Source organism: Oryza sativa, chromosome 7 (assembly GCF_034140825.1).
Source record: "Oryza sativa Japonica Group chromosome 7, ASM3414082v1".
NCBI lineage: Eukaryota > Viridiplantae > Streptophyta > Magnoliopsida > Poales > Poaceae > Oryza > Oryza sativa.
In genome coordinates, this window is record NC_089041.1 from 6,417,579 (window position 1) to 6,427,063 (window position 9,485).

Below are 9,485 nucleotides of genomic sequence, written 5' to 3' on the forward strand. Positions count from 1 at the left end.
TGGTGTAAATCTTACCATTCAACAATTAGTTGATCATGGATGCATATGGCAAGTGAGTCGGCAAAATGGGCTTGATGCAGCTTCGTCCAATGATCCAAGCTCAATCTCTAAGCTCTGAGAAGAGGATCGGAGAAAGAAACCTAACAAAGTAAGCTAAAAGGTCCTCGCTTGTCACTACTCACTAACAACATATGGCAAATTGGATTGAGCTGTGGCAAGGATGAAGAAAGATCGGACGACGAACGTGATGTGCTGGTGCTGCTTCTCACATTCTCTTTTACACGTAGATGCAACCAGATGATCGTCAGCGTCAATCAATGTTTCACTTGCAGATTTAATTGCAGCCGTGCATGGTGACTGGCGGCAAGAGGCGTGGATGCATAGCCATTGGAATGGAGCGGTTGGCTGGCTAGCTAGCTAGAGCGACCTAGCAAAGCATCGAGATGTATCCCCCCCCACCCCCGGGCACCATGCCACGGTTAATATATAGACGGAAAAAAAAAGTCAGATAGCAAATTAGTGGATGGGTTCTGAATATAGATAGCAATATGGCCTGAGGCCCGGCCCAAGGCATGCCAATTTGGCCCAGCTCAAGCACGGCACGGCCCAACTGGGGTCGTGCTTGGGCCGCTCCCCTCGGCATGGTGGGCCGGCCTGACACGGCACGATCGAAAAAAAAATAGTAGAGAAATATAAAATAGACTTAATTAACAATATAAGACAATGCCCAAAGACAAGAGGAATACAAAATAGACTTCTTTCCAGCCATATGGATACGGCCCACAGAGTTTAGGGAGGAAAAATACACTTATTTTGTGGAGAAGAACGATGGGTTGTTGTGCCTTTAGGCTGGCCCAGCACAGTCTGAGTCTTACTGGCCACGCCTGGGCCATGTGTGCAGCCCGGGTGGCCTATTTGGCCATATATAGTTCTAAAGACTATATATGGAAGGTAGTGAACTGCATCCATTTATCCATCCATTATCATATGTCCACAGACACAATATGTATAAGGACTTACCATTTGTCTTATATGCATGCTCAGTAGCTAAATTTAATTTCTTCAATGATGAAATCTTATTAAGTTGATTATTCAAAAATATGTTGCAAACATATATATCACTAACATGAACTTGTTAGGGGTAGGATGCATCGGGAATGAAGCTTCCATTACAGTGTTTGGCCATCGAGCAAGCTTGGTGTTGTTCTCTACTGCGTGACATATGTGTGGATCGAGGAGAGGTGCTTGTCCACACCTGTCTGGAGGACAGTTGGTGAAGTTCATTGCAGGAATACACACCGACATCGAAATTAACCATACTACTAGACTCCCTCCATACTCGTAAAGAAAGTCGTTTAGGACAGCGACACGGTCTCCAAAACACAACTTTGACTTCTTATTTCTATAAAAATATTTATTGAAAAGTGATATATATATATACTTTTATGAAAGTATTTTTCAAGACAAATCTAAATATATAATTTTTACATTTTCAAACTCAACATCTTGAGAGTTATTCATGATTTATATTCCCAAGGTTTGACTTAAACATTGTTCTAAACGATTTTCTTCATGAGTATGGAGTAGTACTAACTAGTAACTAGATTGACTGGAATTCTACTGGAACTTGGTAGTAATAATTAAGAACATTCAAGACACGTTTTAATTAGTAGATCAATCTTGAGGTGATTATCATATTTAAGTTTTTAACTAATCCAAATCTTTAGTGGAGCTTAAATGTATACATTGAGGGAGGTACATGATTATTTCTTTTGAAGAGGATGTGCTCAATAGAGTATAAAGATCATCCTCAAATTGGTGCAGCATTTTTGTGATTGTTGTCAGCGCACAGTGTCTCTCCCACCCCCACCCCCCTCCAAATAAAAGAACTCCCTCCAAAACCATTCAATACCTTGATGTTTTTATTGAACAAAAGAATTAAAAAACCTAATATTTGTTCCGTAAAAGTTGCTTGATACAATTTGTATGAAAATAATAACAAGGGAACAGATCTTCACGCTGATTGTCAGCCTTTTCTATTAGTTTCTTAGAAGAGGGCTTTCCCTATAAAGAGAATGTAGCTAGGGATGAAAACGGATCGGAAACGGACGGAAACTAGCTTTATCATATTCGTTTTCATATTTTTTTTCGGAATCGGAATCAGAATCAAAAACTCAGATACGGAAATGAAATCGAATATTATCGAATACAGATACGGGGCGAATACGAGACAGAATGAATACGGCAGCGAATATTTACCGGTATATAAAAAGCCCCTCAAATTGAGTTTCTTGATCAAGAAAGAGATATCACTTATTATTTTTGTTTAACATCTCTAACATTTATATCGTCAATTTTGTAGATGGTCTCACAACCGTATGTGAAAAATCAATTTTAATGGTTGTTCCTCCATATGCAAATATGATTATCATTTTCAATTCTCAAGACCTTTTACTAGATGTATAACTTACTTGCCATTGTATAAATTGGAGATGCTATTTATTTTACTTTACATCTTTGAAACTTGCAATATTTGTTTTATGCTTTAAATGCTTTCAAATACAAATGTTATAAACTACAAAGTGGTAGATCCCGTCGAGTTCTACAACTTTGATATAGAACACATCTCCATCAGATGTCGTTTGAATTGTAAATCTGAGATTTGTAAAAATTAATATGGTATATTATAATAAATATTTAAACCCTTAAATGATCTCAAATAATAAAATAGTCAATAAGAAAGTTGTAGATCTCATCGAGCTCTACAATATTGATATAAAGTTTGTCTTTATCTAATTCCGTATGAAAAAGTTATGTATATATACATGTTTTTTCTAAAATTTTATCAATGTCTGCAGATATCCGAAAAAAATTCCGGATAGTTTCCGACCGTTTTCTGATTCCGACGGATAGTACCCTTACTGTATTCGTTTTCGTTTCCGAGAAAAAAAAATCCGAATTTGTTTCCAAATTCGAGAATTTCCGGATAGTTCTGATCGAAACTATCCGAATCCGAAAAATGGTCCGGACGGACGGAAACTATCCGAACCAGTTTCATCCCTAAATGTAGCAATATACCCTAATAATATAAAGGGTGCAAAAAGATTGCGTGTGCGGATGATGAAGGGTTGCCACCAAACCAAAACACATGGGAGGAACTACTCCTAAAGGAGCAACTAAATTCTCATATACTGAAGTGCACATTAAGGGCAGTCAAGGACCTTAAGTGTTTCGAAACCGCGTCCTCTTTTCAGAACACATAGATACGGGTACCATACAACAAGTGGAGTTGGTTTGAGTTCTTGTAGGGTTAGGAGTACTGGGAACCAAGCTTATGCGCCTCAGTCATAGACATGGCCTTTGGTTATCTAGATCTCATGCTGACCCAGGTTCCATCCATATTGATAGTGCACCATGGTCAAGATTGACAAACTGGCAATGCCATCGGGTAGTAGCTAATGAGGGTGCTGGCACCAATACCCCCTGGAGCTTGGGTGTCAACCAGACAATAGCTAGATCTTCCAACCTGCCAGAGCTCCACGACGTCTAGTGCGCCTTCTCAAAGAGATGGAAGCTAGCAAGCATGCCTTAACTGCACAAAAAAACTCAGGTGCCTGCATCTTTGTGCCATTAGGGCCATATCTTGGCCGTACATGCAAATCTGGGTGTTTAGCTAGTGTTGCTTGGCATTTCTTTAAGATTTGTCTTTCTATCTTGTTTAGAATGTGTAGAATAGTACATATATGGAGAGAGATTACGGAGAATATTGGAGAGAAGAATTAGAGATAAGGAAGAGTACGATAGAAATTAATCATATCCTGATGCATGCAATTCTTCTCTCATACACGCTAACGGAATGTATGGATGGTGCTTGGTTTCATTTGTAGCACTGTGAAAATTTATCAAGATTAGTTTAGGTGCAAAGATGGATTCGAATGAGCTCTGTATGCAAGTCAGATACTGATATGGTGCTGGGTTATGGTGTGCCAATGGCAAAACATCCCGGGGGCACAGCCTGTAGATGACAACGCAGCTTGGTGGGCTGATCTCAATCAACTACACCCCAAACCTTTCAAATTCAGGGTTAAAGGATCTCTTCTCGCCACTTGGTGGAACGTTTGGTTGGAAAGAAACAGAAGAATTTTTTAAAACATCTCTTACACAGAGGATCGCGTTGCGAGAATAGTAAAGTCCAACCCCCCTAATTGTCTTTTCTTTTTCGGATTCCCTTTGTTTTTTCAGGTTTCTCCCTTCTTCTCCTTCGATGTCTTCCCATGTATTCTCTGAACTGTTTTTCTCTCCTCTAATAAAATTCCGGCAGAGCTCCTGCCGTAACCTCAAAAAAATATATGGTGCTGGGTTAAAAGGCTTAATGACATGGCTGGGGAAAAAAGAGTAGGTCATTATTTTGAAGAACTTGTGCATGTTAGAGTATATTGTATTGGTTGTATTGACCTTTTAAACAGGTATCAGATATATCAGTTCACAGACAATACATATGTGAAGCTTGCAAATAATCCTTGCCCAGCACTAGTCAATGATGAATTGCAAAATAGTGCCCTGATTGTGCTAGCTAGCTAGCATATATAGAAATAAAAACATTTACTATACCACATTTAATAGTCTAGAAATAAAAATAAAAGCTACCATATATAGAAAATTAATTGACGCTAGGGCCTAGGGACCAGAACTCCAGAAGCGCAAGAAATGCAGTGAACAACATCCATTTTCTGTATGTGCGCACATAAGGCCTTCCTTACCTCAATTCAGTTTCTGCAGTGATGATTTATGTTCAGGCAGAATCCTCTTGCACCAAAAACCAGGGCGTGTTAGGTCTAGGATGCATCCGGAAGAAAGACCCTATCCTAGTACTTGTTTGGGAAGCAAACTGATCCTTCTGTGCTGTGTTAAGAGATGGTGTTAGCCCTCACACAAGCCATTTGCCAACAATTTGTGCCTACAGGACAAGGATGGGCGCATTGGGCTAGTGGATCAGCTCATAGAGGCGTGGATTATATATGGTGGAAATATTACTTGCTGTTTAGTGAATGCATTATATACATTTCATTCGAAGAAGAAAAGATCACGACTGTGAACCATCCTTTTCCTATTCAGTTTTTCTCCAAAAAGATACGATGAGTAATGTATCCTCGAAGTGAGTAATGTTTTAACGAAAATGTTGTTCGTCACCACATCATATTATTGTCATTAATTTGAAAATACATACACATATATTCACAGTACGCCACTACACTGGTCAAGGTCACCTGTGACGGGCCCAAACCCTCACCTTTGATGGTTTTGGGCTTGGTCAGTGATCAGTGGTCACTGGTAAGTCCAGTCACCTTTGACGGGTGGCCGGCCGTCAGTGGTGACATCCACCTCTGACGGGCAAGTTAATAGAAGGCCGTCAGAGGTGTTGGTCTAAGCTAGACTAGGGCTTGTTAGGACCCGTCACAGGTGTCTCATCTCTGACGAGCCCCTAAATAAAGGCCCGTCAGAGGTGATGATCTCCGGTATATAGTAGCCGTCACAGGGTGACCCACCTGTGACGGGCCCGAAAGTAAAAGCCCGTCACAGGTGGGTCACCTGTGACGGTCCGACGTTTGCGAGTCCGTCACAGGTGAGGTTACCTATGACGGATGTTTCTTCCGAACCGTCACTGATGAGTTAATTCCAGAAAAAAAATAAATGCTAAATATTGGCTAGCCTCAGGAATTGCTAGCCATGCCCTCTGAAAAACAGAAACATCACAGGTACCAGTCACCCCCCCTCCATATCACATATTCCCCAACTGCCCAACATCACAGATGCATCACATATCACAGATCCATCACAAAGCAACAATTTACAACATCACATATGCAACAATTTAATTTATTATAGCACACAATTCATACCCCATGAAAGTCCTCAAATGATTACCAAAATTTCTTGTATTCTGTTCGTTGTGAACCTCCACAACCTGTCAATAAGGGAAAAAAAAGGAGAAAACATATGAATAGTACAACATAAATGATAGTTGATCAAATGTGATGACAATTTAGTAAAGTACCATAAATATTGCACATATGAAAGTAAATTACATTGCACTCTATAAAAACATAATTTTTTACATCGCCAGAAATTATAAAAACATCTTTTTTACATCACAATAAATTATCTAGCCAAGTTCATGAGTCTATTTGGCATGAAAACGTCCTTTCTTGTTCATTATTTCTGCAAGAATAAAGGCGCACACTTCGCCTCTGATAGCGGGGGGGTTGATGGGTGAGATCTTGAAGCCAGCTCTACCTTTCTGTTTAATAAATAAGAGGTTAATTAGCACGTTTTGAATAGTAATGTAGATATTGAAATGAGCTTATTCGCCATTAGCAACAACCTCAGGGTCGAAATCTTTCACCTCTCTTAGAAGTGTTGACATGTTGTGGCACACGTGGAAACCACATTGGTCTCCGATCTGTTGTGCGCATGCAAACTTGGTGTCATGATAAAGTTCGTTCTTGCCCTCCTTGTGCCTACCACCCTTTTCCACATATGGGCCCCAAGCCATATTTAAGGCCTTGGTGATTTCACTGAAATCATAATCTTTGGACTTATTGGAGTTAAGGTAGGTAACCCTACTCCACTTAGGTACGATGACTAGGAGAATCCAATGTCGCCTGTGCAGTGGTTATGTAGCATTAGTACTAAGAACCTTAACTTCAAAAACAATATACACGAAGGGTATTGTCCTCTTACTCTTGGTTGTGTGCGCACATGATGTACTCCTTGTCTTGATGGGCCCATAAACACCGGTTGACATAGTCAACCACCTCAGTGAAGCTCTGTCGTAAATTAACCTCATTCACCATGGATGGATCAAGGAACCCAACCTGATTACCATGGCGACGACTCTCGATCCAACACAACCTTAAAATATTTACGTATTAGAACTAATTTAATTAGGAGATATAGTCCAGTCATATCACAAGTATAGAAGGTATGCACTTACAAGGAGTAGCATTTTAGAAGACCAGTGTCCAACTTCCGGATCCTGAAAAGGTCGAAGAGGTCATCAAAGCCTATAGTTATATAGGCAGGCGACGATAGGAACGGCTGGTGGTCGTGATGTCCAACTATGGATGACTCCCTCATTTTCCGCTTGGCATTGCTTAGTTCCATGTATTGCTTATGTAGCTCTCGGCAAGCAATACCCATCACAGCTAACATGTACATTGTCCTCCACCAATGGCATGCCTAGCTCAAATTGGGCTGGCGCCCTCACGACCTTCCCCGATTTGCTCACCGGCATCGACGTCGCAGCCTTGCCCCGTTTTGGCTCCGGCGCCAACTCCCCGACCTTCCCCTTGCCGCGTTCACGCTTCTGGCCCTTGACAAGTGGTGGGGAGCTATCGGCCTTTCTTGTGGTCTTTATTGGAGCCAAGCTTTGAGCTATATCTGCCAAGTCCATATCAGCTCCACCGGGAGAATGAGGTACTGACAATGCCGGTCCACGGGGAGCCTCAATTGATAGCTTAGATTTGGGAGGTGTAAGCTCCGTCGGTCGACTTGGACGAGGAGTCATCTTCACAACTATGTCTTCTTTGGGCCATTGTATGAACGTCTTGCGCGCATCGCCCAAAGTCATGATTTCATCATTTGGGGGCACGGGCAGCGGATAGCCTGACCAGGTGTCCTTTACTGTATCGATGGACACCTTGGCATACTCAGCTAGCAGGTCTGCGCCGTGGACCTTGTCTGTAACCGAGGGCTTGAAAGCCATGCCCTCAGCGACTTCAGGAGCGAAAGTTGGGTGGACTCTCGCTAGTAGGACACACTGTGCTGCGCCCTGCATAAGGTGAAAGTTTGAATTTAATATTGGAATGTGTAAATGTCTTTTATTAGATATGGATCGGATAACAACAATTACCTCGATGTGGTCCACTGCAGCTAGTGGTGCGATCGGGAGACCAGGGGCCGGCACCTCTGTGGATGCACAACTACTCCTATGCTGTGACGGACTCGCGTCGTGTTGTACACTCCTATTCATGTCGGCGAGGACCTTGTTAACCCTTTCTTCCACCCTTGCATTCATGCTAGCTTCTAGTTCTTGAATGACCTCAACCTTAAGTTCGGCCTTCAAACGAGCGTCCCTCTCTTCCTTGGAGACTTTCCATTTCCTGTATTGGGAGCTGTACTGAGGGAGTCCATGCTTCCAGGGCACATCGCTACCAATTCCCCGAGTTCGGCCAGGATGTTCTTTGGTTCCGAGCGCCTTTGTGAGGATGTCATCTTCGCGCCTCTTCGGCGCGGACTCAACCTCGCTTTGTGAAGCTTGTTCAGCAACCAAGCCCAACTAGAAAAGAAGATAGTCGTTTATACGAACTTGTACTTTATACGAACGGAAATTAGTTAGGTTAAGTAGTGAACTCACCAGTTCCTGATAGACGACGGCATCACTTTTGTTCTCAAATGTGACAGAGCCGTCCGGGTTGACCTTACCCCTTGCCCGCGCCCAGTTGCGAGCTATTTGTTCAGGGATGTCTGAAAACAGGGCAGGGACATTCGCTGCTGTAGCGGCTGCATCTTCTTGGGCCCATATTGCCTCCTTGCCGATGTACCCTGCGGTGCCCAGCCGATGCGGGTGCTCATTCCGCTGTTGCAGTACGCGATGTGCCTCGCTTGATTCCCTAAACTCTTGGGTGGTCTTGAGAGAGCAGAATTCCTCCCACACCGCTTCGGTTATTTGAGGGTATTCATCGAACGACGTATGATTGCCGGGCGGGTTGACAAACTCGGTGAAGAGCTTCGACTTCCAATTCTTCCAAGCTTTGCCCATCTTTTGGAATGCCTTCCGCTTGAGCCTATCCTTTGCTTCGGCTGGAAATGTGAACCATTTCTCCATTGCCGTCCAAGCTCGCTCTTTCTCGGCTTCTGTGACCTTCCTGATATCTTTATGGAGGATCCCGAAGTTCTCACGTGCCGCTAGCCCGCAGCAGTTAGACCATCTTCCAATGACAGTCCTGGGCGCCGTGGGCCTACCACTAGCGTCAACCTCTCTTATAACTTGCACTGTGGTCGGCCATATATTTTGTGACCGCGGATTTCTACTAGACCTACTTGCACTTGTCCCTCCCGACATCGACGTATGTTGTTCCTGCTGCAATTCTGCAGCACAAACAGAAGGCAATATTTGCTAAGGGGTGCTAGCTAAAATTTATGTGGTCATGTGGTGAAAATTTATCCTATAAATTACCATGAATTTCGGGTTGTTGGTTTGCCGTTGTCGCGGGATGACCTTCGGCAACTGCCTCTGTGGCTGGGTTTGCTTCTTCCTGGATCCTCGCAGGTGTTGGGGAGGGCGGGTTTGCGCCGGGCGTTGACATGGTTTAACTTTCGCGAAAAAGATTATAAATTTCCTACCATTAGACTAAATAGCATTAGATCCAATGTAATACGGGGTATACTATGAAAGATATGGCCTCAGTTTTGCTGAGAAATAT

General features: G+C 42.7%; 1 long non-coding RNA gene across 2 annotated transcripts; it reads right to left on the reverse strand.

Annotated features, from left to right (window-relative positions):
• Positions 1-6,033: 6,033 nt before the first annotated feature.
• LOC136357470 (uncharacterized) lies at positions 6,034-7,152 on the reverse strand. 2 transcript variants are annotated; one of them, XR_010742761.1, is made up of 4 exons: positions 6,995-7,152; positions 6,742-6,912; positions 6,404-6,662; positions 6,034-6,298 (listed from the first exon to the last, which is right to left on the reverse strand). It is a non-coding gene; the product is annotated as an uncharacterized lncRNA (long non-coding RNA). The 2 variants fall into 2 exon arrangements; XR_010742760.1 differs by having other exon boundaries at positions 6,383-6,662.
• Between the last annotated feature and the right edge of the window lie 2,333 nt (positions 7,153-9,485).